This window comes from Microcebus murinus, chromosome 3, assembly GCF_040939455.1.
Source record: "Microcebus murinus isolate Inina chromosome 3, M.murinus_Inina_mat1.0, whole genome shotgun sequence".
Classification (NCBI taxonomy): Eukaryota; Metazoa; Chordata; class Mammalia; order Primates; family Cheirogaleidae; genus Microcebus; species Microcebus murinus.
In genome coordinates, this window is record NC_134106.1 from 112,284,106 (window position 1) to 112,301,115 (window position 17,010).

At 47.3% G+C, this 17,010-nt stretch overlaps 1 long non-coding RNA gene across 1 annotated transcript in view; it reads right to left on the bottom strand.

Moving 5' to 3' along the window:
- LOC142870092 (uncharacterized) overlaps positions 1-17,010 on the bottom strand; it is a 177,940-nt gene that overhangs the window by 4,131 nt on the left and 156,799 nt on the right. Inside the window, exon 2 of the long non-coding RNA XR_012918654.1 lies at positions 10,578-11,694. This is a non-coding gene — a long non-coding RNA (uncharacterized LOC142870092). The remainder of the gene's footprint in view (positions 1-10,577; positions 11,695-17,010) is intronic.

Sequence of the window (17,010 nt, forward strand, 5' to 3'; positions counted from 1 at the left end):
GGTCCAGGTGGGGGAGGGGAGGCCTACATCACAAGAGTTTCCGACACCATGTCCCCAGGCACCGCCCAGGCAGGGGCCTTCAGCTTCCTGTGCTCCCTCCACCTCACCCAGCTCTGCCAGAAACAACTGTGGTGCTGGTGGCCACACCCAGCACTCCTGGGAGTGCTCCCTGGAACACTCACCCAACAGAGAGGTGAGAGAGGGGCAGGCCACGCCTGAGTTACTGGGACTTACTAGGAGGCAACACTCAACCAGAGTCCCCAGACCTGAAGGTCAGGGACGCCTCTCCCCTCAGTGCTGCAGTGCCCTCTGCTTTGTGCAGTTGTCTGGTGCAGATGGAACTGTAGACACTCCATAAATATTTGTTGAATAAGTGAATGAATTAAGTAATAAGCCATATCCTGTTCCTGCATTGATCACTATCACTCCCTGCAATTACAGCTTAAAAATATGTAGTCTAATTGAGATGTTAGACAACAAAAACAATGTAACATGGATACCCTTACCTTCTCTAGTCTTTAATGACCCCAAAATAGTCTGAATCATCACCTTACAGGAGTGCCAGATTCTCTTCCCCACTTATTTCTGGGGATCCCTGGGGTTCCATATTCCACAAGGTTTGTCCCGGTTCATCCCTTTGGTTGACCATATCCCTGTCTCCCCTGGCATAAGTCATCTCAAGGGTAATCACAACGTTAGGAGCATGGACTTTGGCATCAGACAACCTGGCTTTGAATTCTGGCTCTACCATGTATTGGCAGCCAATGTATTTTATATCCCTGTGCCTCAGTCTTCTCATCAATAAAATAAGGACATCATATCATAGGGCCATTTGAGAAGTCCACGAATGAACATACATAAGGCACTTAGGTACCTGGCACCTGGTGAGTGGTGCATGAATGTCTGCCAGCATCCGTTGGTGTCTGGGCCTGTCACACAGTCCCACAGAGTAGTCCCCGACCAACCAATCTGGACCAAAAACAGATCACAGGCGCCAGCAAATTGGCATAAAATACTTTCAATCCATCACATGGCAGTTTGCCAGGTCGCAAGAGGATAAGATCTGGTTCCCATTGGGCATCCTACTGTATCACAAGAGCAAGAAAATGGTTTAAGAGCTTACTGATTTTAGTGACTGATTAACATTTAGAGAATTTTAAAAGAACATAAAAGAAATTGGCCATCTGGCAACACTACTCCCCTTAATATATCTATCAAAGCCATCATCCTTGACCCAGCTAAAGTTTAGCAATGATTAGCAAATGATAGATCATGTAGACATTTGAATTTTCATCCTATAGTTTATTTATTTAACCATTGACTGCCCTCCTTTTTAGGAACTAGGAATGTTAAAATAGCCATTGTTGATCATGAAAGTTTGCCAACATTTGTTCTATTCTTCTCAAGTCTAATTCATATAAGATTTATTTTTTTATTAATAGTTTTCAGAAAGAAGCACTTGTCAATAGGCAAACTATTAATGCAAACAGACATGTCAGTGGGCATAATCCCTCATAATACCAAAAATCAATTCATACTGGGCAATTGATGGATGTGCAGCCAGCAGAGCATTCTACCATTAACATGGTATAATGTACGAAAATAAACCTTTTGTTAAATTGAAAGCAAAGATGAGTTTTGGAGACTAGGGTGAAAAACCAGGAGAATATTACTTGTTGTATTACAATTGCATTGGATATTTTGTATGGAAAGAGAACAGGCTTGGATTGAGAATCATTTGTTAAAATATATCTGCTCTTATCCTGTTTAATTAAGAGGAAATCATATGAAATTAAATAAACATATATTCTCCACTGGCTACTAAAGTTTTGTCCTTTTAAGCAGCAAGTCACTGCTAGCATTATCTGTATCTCCAGAATCTTTCTACTTCATTGCTACAAATTTTTATACTGACAGACAAGCTTTCTAACCCCTGCAGTAGTCAACCATGTGACACACACCTCCCAGTGGGAAGCCAGACAAATAAAATCCCAGGTGAAGGTGTCACATGGAGACACATAAACCATGTCTGATTCACTCCATTGCTAGGTGTGAGAATCCTGGTGCCTTGTCTCTTCAAGAACTTTTAGCTCAACGAAATTCAAAATGGACACTCCCAAGCTAATACAGTCACCAAAGATTTCACATTTAGTCAAGTTCCCTTTGCTCTCAAAGCCATATCTCCTCTCTGTACTTTTTTCTTACTTTTCTAAAATCAGGAAGTATTCAGGTTATACCAGAGCTTCCCTGTCATTTCACTCATAAGGAGGGGCAGTACGAAACTGAAAGTGGTGACAGTATGGTAGGGCCTCACCTGTCCCCTGGGGGAGCAACCACAGTTGTTTCAGTTGTTCATTTGCAATTTTACTTCTAGGAAGGCTCCATCTATAAATATTTCCTCTTTAATCCTCCAAATTCCAAGATCTCTGAACAATGTCTATCTTTGTCTCTTTCTTTCACATTCTTTTCTGCTTTTAATGAATTTGTTACTTGTAAAGCAAAATGATTCAAAGATAGTTTCTACAATTACTTTTTTTTCTCTGAAAGGAAGACCAGTAGCTGTCAGAAAGCCAAATTGGCTTGATCTTCCAAGCAGACCGGAGATCAAAGGGTAGTTCTGTTTCTCTTACTAAGATTAGGAAGTCAGGTGTGAAGGCCAGAGACAGTGGTGTTCTCTCTGAAAGCATTTCAGCTCTTCTGCAGACCACCTCACCTTCACATGCAAATTTAAACGGTCCTCATTAGGAAGTAATAGTTCCCTTTTTAACCTCAAGCATCAATGCCATTTGTCACAGGCAATTTCTATAATTGGACCCTGGGCTGAGAATACACCAGCACAGTAGGCTGTGTCTCATGGGTGTGGCTGTAAGGGGTCCACCCCCGGAAATTCCCACCGGGGAGGTACTTTCCTTGAATTAAGGCATGGTTTTTCTTTAAATATGCAAATCTGTATGTCAAAAAGCCTCATTGACCACTATTCATGCCTGGGTTCCACTTCAGTGCCTTTAGCTAATTATGGCAGAAATGAAGACACTTGAAGCTCCCATTGCCCCAGTCTGCCTTCATCATCCCTGACCATTGCCCTAGACGCCTAACTGGTCTCCGGAGCAGCCAGGTCCCACTTTCTAAAGTTAGAGTTACTGCTCCAAATCAAAGATGTGATCACATCCCTGCGGGACAACACCCAGGTTCCTTATCTTTGCACTCAAGACATTCATTGTCTGCCTCCCAGCCTGGCAGCCCTTGCCCCATACCACCACAGCTACCTGCGCTGAGATCACAGAAAACCACTTAACCTACATCCCCTTGCTACCATTTGCTCATGTGGCTTCTTTGACCTAGAATTTCCTTCCCTACTGCCTTAGTCTGTTTGTATTGCTATAAAGGAATACCTGAGGTTGGGTAATTTATAAGGAAAAGAGATTTATTTCGCCCACAGTTCTGCAGGCTGTACGAGAAGCATGGCACCAGCACCTGCTTCTGGGGAGGGCCTCAGGCTGCTTCTACTCCCGGTGGAAGGGGAGGGAGCCAGCGTGGGCAGAGATTACATGGCAAAGGCAGAAATGAGAAAGGAGGAGGAGGTGCCAGGCTCTTTCGGTGCCCAGTTCTTGCAGGAACTAGAGTGAGAACTCACTCAGCCCCGACAGGAGGGCACCATGCCATCCAGGAGGGAGCTGCCCCACACATCGGGGGTCAAGCGTCAACACGAGACCTCACCATAGCACCTACGTCTAGCACTCTAGCCAATCTTCCACCAGTGAAAATCAAACTCTTCCTTCAAGACCAAGTCAAAAATGCCAATTCCTTTATAAACCTGTCAAAGCCCCCTTTTCTCCTGATTCCCATCATTCTCTGATGAATCTATTTTTCTAGACATTCATCAAAAAATGATAGATTAAACCAGTGGTTCTGAACTGGATGATTTCCCCCTCCAAAGGACATTTGGCAGTGCCTAGGGACATTTTTGGTTGTCACATTGGGAATGGGAGCTACTGGCATCTAGTGGGGAGAGGCCCAGATGTTGCTAAACATTCTGCAGTACATGGGGCAGCTCCTTCCTGCTGACAAAGACCTATCAGCTCAAAATGTCATAGTGTCAGCGTTGGGAAACCCTGGGTTAAACAAATGCATTTATTACTGCTCCACGGCTAAATCCCACTAAATTGACAGTCAAGGTATTAAAGGGGATCAAAATGGAAAAAGACCAAAGTATAGGAGAGGACACAACAGTGGGCCAGAGATGTCTACATTTTTGCCTATGGAAAGCAGTCAGTGAAGCTGGTGACTTAGAGTGAAGGAATCATTTACCCTAAATTGCTGGGCTCCCCATTTCCTCGTGGGGTCTCTTTGACTAGAATTTCCTTCCCTACATTCTAATATTCCAGCTAATCTTCCAACTGTCAAAATCCAACTGATTGATTCTTCAAGACTTAGTCTAAATGCCAACCCCTTTGTAAATCTTTCCAAGCCACCCTTTCTTCCCACTCTCTATCATCCACTGGTAAGTTTATTTTTCTAGACATCCAATAAAAAATGATGAAGCAGGTGAAAGAGAAGAAGGTGAAAGAATGAAGAAAGCAGAAAGCTAATTCTCCTGGGTCAGGGCGAGGTGCCAGGAGAAACAAGCCCGTTGGCGGCAGGCGGCGCTGGGAGGGCTGGGAATGGGAGCCCAGCGGCACTCAGGCAGCGGGCGCAGGGCCGGCGATCAGGGCGGGCTCAAAGCCTTGGTGAAGAGTGTTCAGATGCCCAGATTCCTGCCTTCCCCTAGAGAGCCAGGCAGTTCCCCCCAGGTTTCCTCTCCAGAGAGGCCAAACCAGAAGGTTCTCTGAAGGACAAAGGAAGGTGAAGAGGGTGCTCCTCGGTGAGGTCCAGGGCATTAAGTGCATCCTGCACAATGAGACCCACGGCCACTTTTCCCGCTTGGCCCCCAGAGAATTCTCCAGAGAAAGAGAACTTGCAATTAAAAAGACAGCAACGCTAGCACGTGGGGCCCATCTAGTCACCTTTGGGCCCAACCCACGGATCAGCAAGTCCTGTGCAGATACATGCGGCTTTGTTCAGCTTGTTAGTGCCTTACTCTTAACTATAAATGCACAACCAAGGATCATCAGACATTTGAGAAAACTAACATGAAATTTGATGCAGATTTGTTGCTCTACTCGCTCAGTCATTTTGAATGTGACGGCCACACAGGACACACGCTCATTCAACGGTGACTAGTGCCCACTGACTAGTACAGTGAGGTCCTCGTTGTTCACCCGTGTGAGTGCCAGTCCACTCTCCTCGGCTGCCAGGTTACACTGATGTTGTGCAAACCGTTCTTGTTGTATTAATGATGGCCGGACACTTTCCAGACAGACCGTGTGTGTGTGTGTGTGTGTGTGTGTGTGTGTGTGTGTGTGTATTTTAATATACACATATATTAAAGCAAAAATTTTAAATTTGAAGGATTGAAAGATAAAGTTGGAAAAAAAAATCTCCTGAGAAAGTAAAATAAGAAAAAGATAAAGGCAAGAAAAGATGTAGCTTTTCTTCCAAAAAGCTGACAGACCAGGAAGATCAAGAAAGGAAGCCCAACATCCAAGTAATATTTGTTCTGGGGAAAAAAAGAACAGCAAAAAGGAGGGAATAAAATTATTAGTATCAAGGCAATAATATAAGAATATTTCACAGAACTGGTATATTAGATGGGGCTCCCTAGTATATAGCGCAACAAATAACATAAGACTCCTGCCAAGATATGTATCATGAGGGAATTTCAGAGTTCTGGAGATAGAGAAAAGATGTCAGAAACTATCAGAAAGGAAAACCTGGCCACATATGAAAGACAGAAAACGATTTGGGGGAGTTTTGCTTCAAGTTAGGATGTAGTAAAAAACAAGACATGGCTGTTTCTCTCCTAACAATGAGAAAAGACAGGAAAGCTACAAGATGATATTTTGTTAGACCCATCTTAGAGCTGAGACTGCAAAGAAACATAAATTAATTCAATTACTAAAAGTGCTAAGCCTTCCCTAGTTTGCTTTTGCCCTGGGCCTTGGGATCTTCCTCAGTGCATCTGGGCACTATAACAAAACACCCTAGACTGGGTAGTATAGGAACAGAAGCTTACTGCTCACAGTCCTAGAGGCTGGGGAGTCCGAGACCACGGTGCCAGCAGACCTGCTTGGGGGGGGGGAGGACAGGCTCCCTCAGGCTTCTTTCATGAGGACACTGACCCCGTGCACAGGGCTCTGCCCCATGACCTAATGCCTCCCGAAGACTCGCCTCTCGCTACCATCCATCACCTTGGGGCTTCAGTCTCCACATATGAATTTTGGGGGCACAAACAAATCTTCAGGCCATACCAGGATCAGGGGGAGGGGAGCTACAGACAGGACTAAGAAGAAACCAGGTGGATTACTAACAAACCTCGAACAGCTGCACACCGGCTGGTGCCAGAGCAGCATCCCGTCTGCAGCCATACCTGCCGCCCAACTCCTTTCACAGGCCTTCCCCCCGTGCGGGGCAGCACACAGAAGTCGGGACAGGCGAGCTGAGACAAGCCTCTGCAAAGCACTCTGAGCCTTCATCGAACCCAGGGCCACACCCGCAGCAGGCTGAGGTGGGGCAGGAGAACTAAAGATCTCTTCAAGGCCCTCCAGTCTTTCTCCACGTGTGGCACAGAAAGAGAGAGGTCTTGGAAGGCACAGAAAGCCAGGAGTGAGACTGATCTGCAGAGAAACTCCCACCATCCTCCTATAAGCTGGCAGCCAGGTTATAAAACAGAAAACGGTTGTCTGCAATTTAGAAAGCTGATCGTTTGGCTACAAAGCATAAAGGGATCCCTAGAGTCTCAATGGTGCTTAGGTTCAGAGATCTACTAGAGGGAAAGTCCTCTTCTTGTCCTAGTGATCCTGGAAGCCAGTGGTGACCTAAATCCAACTAAACTTACAAGTGAGCCCAGACCCAGGGCACCCACAGCCCAAAACGCACGAACGCACATTGCCAGCCCGGCAGGGACGTGCCCTTGGGGAGGCGGTGAGTGCAAGCAGGTGTCTGTGAGATCCTGGCAGTGTTGAAGTCGTATAGTATTTGAGTGTAGGCTATAATAGCTCAAAGGTGTATATTCTAAAACCTAGAGCAACCCCTGAAAAATAACACAATAAGAGTTGTGGCTAAAAAACACAAAGAAAATAAAGCAGCTAATTTAAAAATAGTTGATTCACCCAAAAGAAGACAGGAAATAAGAATTAGGAGAAGAAAGAACAGAAGGACAAATAGCAGGGTGGCAGACTTAAATCCAAACATCAGTAATTAGATTAAATGTAAATAGATTAAACAATTCCAGTAGAAGATAGGAATAGTCAGTCTGGATGACAAGGCAGGACCCACCTATATACAGTTTACAGGATAAATAAACATAAAGATGCATAAATATAAACACCAATCATAAGGAAGTTGGTGAGCTACGTTAATATCAGACAAAGCCGACTCCAGGGCAGGGAGTGTCAGCAGAGATGAGGAGAGGCGCTCCCTCGTGAAGCAGTGCCCATTCGCCAAGCAGACCTAACCCTAAACACGTGTGCACTGATCATACAGCATCTAAATATGTGAAGAAACCACGTGACAGAACTAAAGGGAGAAATGGATCCATCCACAGACATAACTGGGGATTTAACACTTCCAGGCAAGAGTGGTAGACAAAAAGTTAGGAAGGCTCTAGACTGGAACAGCACCACCCACCAGCATGCACGCAAACTACATCAAACAACTGTGGAACACACTTGTGAAAAAGGGTTCAGAGAGATGAAGGGAGGTTGGAGTAGGGGAGACCAAGCAGCTGCTAGCTGAGGAGGGAATTCATTGGCAGAAGGTGTGAAAAACCAAAGGGTAGACATAAAGTTCTATTAAGCTCTTTGCCACATGCTGTGTAATGCAAGCCCTTTTCTCCTTCTTTGCATTAAATGCTGTCTAGTCTACATTACTCTATATGCTTTATGAGGTAGATTTCATGGTGGAGATATGAAAAGGCACTGAATCCTATTTTGTAGCTGACCTGGGGAGAAATTAGATGCTTCCTGTGAGAGTCAGCCATACTCCTGCCATGGTTCTGAGCCCCGCCCAGGACGTCTAGGCGAAAGAGCCAGTATCAGCTCGGAAGTGAGCCAGCTGAACCCTTCATGGTGACTGCCAGGGGGGGGGGGCACCGGGCAGCCTCACGAAGGTCCTCAAATCTACTCCCCCAAGCAGAGGGGAGCTGGTAATGGCCCTGGGTTTGTTGTGACCACCTTTGACGGTCACCGGGAACTGAATGGGGAGTGCCAGTGGGTGTGATGTTAGGTGCACTTTCTCCAAGAAAATCCCTCATAAAATCAAATATAGAAGGGTGGTGTTTGAGCTAGTCTTGATGGAAACACCTTAGTTCCTGAGAAAGGGAACTCTTGTCTGGAAGGTGAAGAGAGGACAGGGCAGAGATGCTCAGGGGATGTTGCTCCCTGGCCCCAGCCCAGCTGCTGCTGCAAGTTGACCTCAAGCCTCTAGTCCTCTGGTGTGGCTGAAAGTCCAGCCAGCACTACCCAAAGTCTAGACAGTGGGGAAGGGTGGGGTAACACGAAGCGAGGACCACAGAGGCAGCCTCGTGTTGTGGGTAGCCAAGCAGCAGAAATGCTGCAGGCTGGGCAGCCCCAGGGGCGGAGAAGAAAAAAGTAGCGGAACGTTTGCAAAGTTTTGGTCTTAGGAATGGCACCAGGCCTCACAGTCGCAAAGCCTCGCTGTGGCGGAAGGCCTGCCGGCCCTCTCGCGGGCACTGGCGGCAGCTGCTGGGACCTCCCTGGCAAGCTCCTCGCAGCGCCAGCCCAGGGCAAACCCCGCCGGCCGGCGCGGCTGCAGACAGCGTAGCTGGGTGAGCACAGTTTTGAAGATTGGGCCTAAGGTAGCATTTTTAGCAAAATATGCGAAAACCCCAAAACAAAACAGAAAACACTTAGACTTCAGCAGGGGCCAGGGAGGCTGCCAGACTCGAACTGCGGAAGAAAAGGCTAGGGGAGGCCGGGGGTAAGGAGGCCTGAAAGGACGGCGTGGGTCTAGCTGTTGCGCCTGGCGAGCGGCGGAGCGCACGCGCCGGCCGTGCCTCCTTCCTGCGCTCTCCGTCCTTGACGGCAGCCTGAAACGCCAGTCAATCCTTGAAGTATGTGGCTTTGGGGGCGCTCACGATGGGCAAACCACACACAACGGGCACAGGACACATACCGAGGGCCTGGGGCCGGCGCCGTCTTCCCCAGGCCCGGGCGGCGCTCTCGGGGAGGCCTGCTCCTCGGCTCGCGGTGGCCGTGCGCGCCCCCTCTGCGCGCGTGCGCGCCCCCTCTGCGCGCGTGCGCGCCCCCTCTGCGCGCGTGCGCGCCCCCTCTGCGCGCGTGCGCGCCCCCTCTGCGCGCGTGCGCGCCCCCTCTGCGCGCGTGCGCGCCCCCTCTGCGCGCGTGCGCGCCCCCTCTGCGCGCGTGCGCGCCCCCTCTGCGCGCGTGCGCGCCCCCTCTGCGCGCGTGCGCGCCCCCTCTGCGCGCGTGCGCGCCCCCTCTGCGCGCGTGCGCGCCCCCTCTGCGCGCGTGCGCGCCCCCTCTGCGCGCGTGCGCGCCCCCTCTGCGCGCGTGCGCGCCCCCTCTGCGCGCGTGCGCGCCCCCTCTGCGCGCGTGCGCGCCCCCTCTGCGCGCGTGCGCGCCCCCTCTGCGCGCGTGCGCGCCCCCTCTGCGCGCGCGATGCCCTCTTCCTAGGAGGACGGCAGTCACAGCAGGCCAGGCCCACCCGGCCACCCCGCCCTAGCCTGGGCGCCCTGGCAGCCCGGCGCGGCCGCGACCATCCACCGGTTCCGGAGACGCCCGCCCCGTGGCGCTCTCGGCCGCGCCCCTTCCTCTCCCGCCCTGCTTCCCAGATATTTTCTCCCCTGTGACTCCCGTTGCGGGGGGCGGGGGGCGGAGCACATCCTTCTAAATTTTCTGTGACCCCTCGGGACCTCCTTTTCAGAAACAGTCCTCCCAAGTGAGGTGCCTGTGCCTCCAGCACACGTGCGGGCGCTCTACTGCGATTGTATTTCGTCCCCTAGCAAAGCCGAGAAACCGAGACTGGTCCATCGGGCAAGCCGCGCTCCTGTCGTGTCTCCCCAGACGCCCTAGCCTGTGTGACGCTTTCCCAGCCCCGGCCCAGCCCAGCCTGTCCACCGAGGCTTTGGGGACAGGTCTGGGAACACTCTGGAAGGGCCGGACGCACCCTGCGCGCACCGGGAGGCGCACCCCTAAGGAGGGCGAAGGCGAATGAGAGCAGTTCTCAGCCCGGGACGGCTGCTGCCGGGCGGCAGTTTCCTCTGGCACCGCTGAGAGCCCCAAGAGAACAGGCAGCCGCAGCAGCGGCCAGGAAGCACAGGTCGCTAGAGTCTCCCAGAAACCTCGCCTGAGTTGTGAGGACTTTGCTATCCTTACAGAAAACCTCCACTGCAACCTACAGTCACTATCATTCCCCAACCCACTGTGCTTTCCTCATTCTTTGCCTCAGTTGAAATCCTCCCCTCTGCCTGGAATATTCTCCCTGCCCCAATCTCAACCTACTGAGATTCTATCCGTTCCTGAGGCTCAAGTTCACAGATGGAAGTCTGCTCCGCCTCTGCACTCTCCATGTGTTCCATCCATCCCTCTTTTCATTAATGATTGTACAGGGACAGAAGAGGCCACGGCTACAGGGCGGCGGCCGGGTTCCGGTGTGACGGTGAGAATGGTATTTGTTGAGCATTCATCACACAGCAAGCACAGCCAGGTGCATTTCTCATTTAATCTTCACAGCTCTCAAAAATGTATATTATTATTTAATACATAAAATAAAACAGAGTCTATTTGGGATGGATTACAGCCTATCCTGTGGTAGGTTGAAGCAGGAGCCACAAAATCTCTTCTATCCCTAAAATTCTAATCTAGAAACTATGCATGGACAATTTTCCCTCCTCCAGATACTTCCAAAATCCCCCCAAATTTCTTTCAATATCTTTAATATTTTGTCTGGCCCACAATTCGAGTCAAATAGGGTGACTAGCCACCTTGGTTTGCCTGGGTCTGTCCCAGTTTCAGTATGGAAAAGCAGGATTTTCCATGCTAAAACTCCTGAGTCCTAAGCAAACCGGGACAGTTGATCACCCTACGGTCAAAAAAAAGACTCATGATAATAATGATAATTATTGATACTTACAATGTATCAGGTATAATGCAAGTACTTTGTAGGCATATTTTCAACTGAATTCTGCCTGCAATTCTAGAAGCTAATGAATCTGCAGAAGCAAATGCAACAGTTCACAGCACAGACCTTAAAGACATTTTAATGAAAGGATTAAGCTTTGGAGAGAATCTAAATAGTTTTCCATGATTTCCTCTCACAGGTGGCTTTGGAGGGGCACAGGTGTTCCCATTTGCTTTCCTCGGAAGTAGCAGAGAGAGGAGCCAAGCTTCCTATTGATTGCTTTTAATCTCACCCAACTACACCTTCTTCATACAGCTTGGATGTGCAGCCTCTGGTGTAGGCAGTCCTCAATCCGCACAGTGGCACAGGACCGCAGAAATTACTGTGCAGCTGGGCGTGGTGGTGCATGCCTGTAGTCCGAGCTACTCAGGATGCTGAGGTAGGAGGATCGCTTGGGACCATGAACTTGAGACAAGCCTGAGCAACGTAGCAAGACTCCTGTTTAAAAAAAAAATTAAAAATACAAACAATGAAGCCATGCTAAGCAAATGAAGCCATGCTAAGCATCTTAATCATCAGTGAGAAAAGTTATGTTTGTTTTATATTTAAAGATTTTTTTAAAATGTTAAAACTCCTTAATGTCAATTATAAATGTACAAGGAACGAAAACTAATATTTATTTAGTAAATGGTAATTTAAAACATTAGAAACATTGAGAATTAAAGTGTTTTATTTCTTTGTAAAAAACTTATGAAGAGTCGTGTGAACAGTGTTTCTCTTCTCATCATACAACTTATGATATGGAGCAAGTATATTTTCCACACCTTGGCAAACTGTTGCATTCCTTTCTAAGTTTGGATTAGCTTCCAACATTTTCCCTTTTGTACTTTCAATGTTGTAAAAATATATCCAAGAATTCCTTTCATGTGAAGCTTTTCCCAGTATCACTTCTTCTGGGACATCTTCATTCATCTTTTTTTAAAAAAAACACAACCACTATTCTCATTTATGTCAATAATTTTACTTTCCCAGGTTTCTCTGGCTGCATAGCTAGAACCTCTCACACTCAGGTGTTTCTTCTATTTATGTTCAATTAGAAATCACTTCAAGAATTCTCCCTTTTTTTAACATGCTTCACTTTTATTTTTGTTGGTCAATTCCTTCTTTTGATTCCCTATTTTCATACATGGCACGTGGCCCCCTGGGAGGCCAGGCTGCGCGCTCTGCGTTCAGTCGCAGGTGCCGGTGCAGACTCTGGAAGGCATCACGGGATCGGTCCTTATCGTATTGCACATCTGTTGTTTATGTAGGGATTCGTGGACTGAAGGGCTAGCATCAACGTTTGTAACTGGTTATATTTATCCAATTTCTCACAATTCATATACCATGGTAACTGAAATCTAAACTGTGTCTAGACTGGAGGTCAGGTGCTATTTAACCACAGTGTGGTAAACTTAAATTTGTTGATATCAGAACCAAAGGGAGGACTGATGGTACTATAAATGCTTTGCCTCTACCTAATACCTTCTGCTAACTTTCTCTTTAAAAAGTATCTGTTTCAGACGTACACATGAGCATATGTGTATGAGATTGGAACCAGCAGGCCCAGCTTCATAAGGAGTCATAAAACCCGAACCAGGATCTCTGATAAAACAGGAGATGGCAGAGAAACTGGCCAAAATCAGCAAGAACCCAGATGGCCACACACACAAAAATGACCTCAGGTTACCCTCACTGCTCATTATACACCACTTGTAATGTGTTAGCACGCTAAAGGAAACGCCTGCCAGCACAGGCCGCAGTTTACACATGCCATGGCAACTCCTGGAAGTTACCCCGCGTGGTTTAGAAAGAGACGGATCCTCGGTTCTGGGATCTCTGCACCCCTTTCCCAGAAACCTTATGAATAATCCCCCTCCACTCAACATAAAGCCAAGTACAGGTATAGAATAAGACCTTGAAAACTCACAAGGTGCTATTCTGTTGCTCTGAGAAATAGCTGCTGTCCTGTCCATGGGGCAATCTCCTTTTTTTCTTTTATTTTAATAAACTTGCTTTCGCTTAAAAAAAAAAAAAAAGGTATCTATTTCCTATCCCCATGGATCATTCCACCTCTCTTAAAGTTGTGGAGTGCAAATAGGGGAATCAGTATTCGAATTCTGTTTATACCAGCAAACAATTGGATACTGGATTATTTCAAGTCTTTGACATGGAAATATCACATAGTATCTGCTGAATGCCTACTATGCGCCAACAACTGTGAGGTGCTTTATATCAAAAATCTCAACAATCATCAGAACATACATAGAGGCAGGCAATATTATGCTCATTTTACAGATGAGGAAACAGCCTCAAAAAGACGGAGCAATTTGGCCAAGGTTGTCGATCAGGTGTGGAGCCAGTATTTGAACTTGAGTCTGCCTGAATGAAGGTCTGCCCTGGTTTTCTCTCTTTACACTCTGCCTCCCCTAATGTCCTAAACATTGCCCCTGTCTTCCCCACTCCGGCTGAGCGCTGCCATTCCCTCTTGGGTGCCATTTATGATCCTTGGTATTGTTACCAACCCAGAGTTGTTACCAACTCTGTTGTCCCAGAGTTCTGGAAAACAAATCTCTTTTGATAAATAAATTTTAAAAGTAAATTTAAATTAAGAAAACAATTTTTAAGCACCACAGGGATCCCAATTGTTCCCTAAGGTTTTATGGACAGCTCAGAAAGAACCTGTTACAATATTTCCAAAATATCAGAGAAGAGATTACAATGGAAATTTACTGTAGTATTTCCCAGCTTTTCTTCCTGCTGGTGCCATGAACGAAGAGCGGGTCCCCTGACCTGCCTGGGCAAACACAGTTTCTTCCCTACAGAGCCCGGATGAGTGACAAATTCAAAACCTCTCTTTATATGTGGATTTGAACAAGAAGTGTTTGGGAATCTTGAAGATTCTCTTCCCAAGGCTTGAAGAGACAGGATACAGACATGTCCTAGGCCTCTTGTTTGCAAACTTTCTGTACGTTGGAATCACCTGGCCATCTTTTAAAACTGCTGATGCCTGGGTGTGCCCCTCTCCCAGTGTTTTGGTTTCATTGGCTCAGAGTGAGGCCTGGACATCAAGACTTTTAAAGGCTTCCCGGGGTGTCTAATATGTAGCAAAGTGTGAGAACCGCCGACTTAGGCAATCTAATCAGAAAAGATTGCCACAGATATTAATGGTATTAATTACAAGTACTTGGAGTGTGTTTTTACTGGATGGAGCTATAGCTGTGAGTGATAATGTGTAACGTGTAAATCACTTAAATCAATATGAAAGATGTTTTTTAAGCAAAGACTATAGACTGAAAAATAAACAGGTATGTAATTTATGCAAAAGCAAACACAAGACAAAGTTGCCATGTGTGTCAGGTACACGTGCACGTGTGTGTGTGACCGTGCGAATGCTCACTGTTAAACACCCCAAGGTTGGTAGTTAATGCAGACTTTAGCTTTATCTGTAAGAGAATATATTGATGTGTTATCAATACTTTGTAATTAAGAATAAGGTAGATTTTTTAATTTATTGTTTTGGGTTTATTTCCAAAAGATTATTCTTTTGGGGTGGAGAAAGGAGGCTGCACTCAAAATGGGGCAGAGTCATCAGACAGTCGAACATAATGTAGGAAAATGGAAATAAACAAGGAGTAACTTAATTTCATCCCAGACTTGGCATAGGCACAAAATAAGAAGTCATTCTTTCTCCTAAAAGAAAGGGCACTATTTGTACTTCTAGAGACTGTCTTGTTCTGAATCATTTCCCATCTGTTTTGTGAGAGGGATACAATCTGATTTTTTTCTCCAACCCTCATGGAAATTTTATTTTAATCGAGGTACTATTTAAGTGACTAAACAAAGCACAGGAAAAACTCCTGAGGTTGCAGGAATGAGCGCAAATACAGCAAAGGGGCTTTAATATAAACACATGTACGATCATAAATTATAGGTAAGTTATCTAAACCGTTTCCACAGGATGGTGGGTCTTGGGGTATTACTTATGGCCAAGAAGAGTACCTTGAAGACTCTGTAGACTACAGAACTGAAAGTGCCCCAAACATGCATAAGAAAGAAAAATAATAATATTATAATAACAAGTGTCACTCACTGAGTGGTCGTACTATTCCGGTTTACTATTTTAAGTGCTTTGCTTTCATTATCTCATTTTATCCTTATAAAACAATGTACTATGACCAGGCTAATTTTGCAGATGAAGATGAGACTAAGAAACGTGCCCATGGCTACGCGTCCAGGAAGCGGCAGTGTGGCTCCACACCAAGGCCACACAGCAGGCAGGGCAGCGCTGCCCACGTGGGCTCAGGGAACACCACGCACGACGCGAGAACAGGGACAAAAAGAGACCCCTGGTCAGATTCACAGAGTGAAGCTGGCGTCTTTACTAGGAACATGTCTATAATATGTTAATGTGAATTGTGAATCTAAAAGAGATGGAGATCACACAGCTTGACTTTAGAGTTCTGTTTCTACAGACCATAGTGTGGAATACTCTGGGGAAGAAGCTGTTTGAGGAGGTCCAGGGCTCCCTTCTGGAGATGGTTAAATGGATCCTCATGGGGAGGAGTGAATTGAGATGACCTGGTGGCCAAGGGCCTGCCGGCCCCTCGAGACACTCCGCTGGAGGGGCTCCATGGCTGGGTCGGGGGGCCTGAGGGCTGGCAAGGGAAGACAGCACAGAAAGAGGAAACAGGCTGGCAGCCACACTGGGAGGATCAAAGCACAACTGTGCACCATATTGATAATCGGGTCAGCAACAATTTCAAGGCAGATGCAGCGAAAAGTATGGAGGGGAAGGGCATACGTCTAACCCTTGCTAGGTAAAGGCAAAGTTATAAAATCTACCAAAATACTAAAAAGAATAAAAAAAATAATAAAAAAAACATATATCGGGTGTCAGGCAGGTGGGAGGGGAAAGAGAGGATGGGTATAAACATGCATTATAAGTGCAAAGTGCATTGTCAGGGGGGTGGACATGCTTCAAGCTCTGACTCGAGGGGGGAGGGAAGGCAAAAGCAATGGATGTAACCTTAACATTTGTACCCCCGTATTATGCTGAACTAAAATAAATAAATGAATAAATAAAAACAATCTTTTAAAAAAAAGCGGAACTGTGGTCAACAGCTGGCAACTCGGCGCTAAGCAGGTGGAGTGTGACTCCACACAGGAGTGAAGTCGGACCAAGGTCACGCGGCACTGAGCAGGTGGAGTGTGACTCCACACAGGAGTGAAGTCGGACCAAGGTCACGCGGCACCCAGCAGGTGGAGTGTGACTCCACACAGCAGTGAAGTAGGACCAAGGTCACGCGGCACCCAGCAGGTGGAGTGTGACTCCACACAGGAGTGAACTAGGACCAAGGCCACGCGGCACTGAGCAGGTGGAGTGTGACTCCACACAGGAGTGAAGTCGGACCAAGGCCACGCGGCACTGAGTAGGTGGAGTGTGACTCCACACAGGAGTGAAGTAGGACCAAGGCCACGCGGCACCCAGCAGGTGGAGTGTGACTCCACACAGGAGTGAACTAGGACCAAGGCCACGCGGCACTGAGCAGGTGGAGTGTGACTCCACACAGGAGTGAAGTCGGACCAAGGCCACGCAGCACTGAGCAGGTGGAGTGTGACTCCACACAGGAGTGAAGTCGGACCAAGGCCACGCGGAGCCGAGCAGGTGGAGTGTGACTCCACACAGGAGTGAAGTAGGACCAAGGCCACGCGGAGCCGAGCAGGTGGAGTGTGACTCCACACAGGAGTGAAGTAGGACCAAGGCCACGCGGC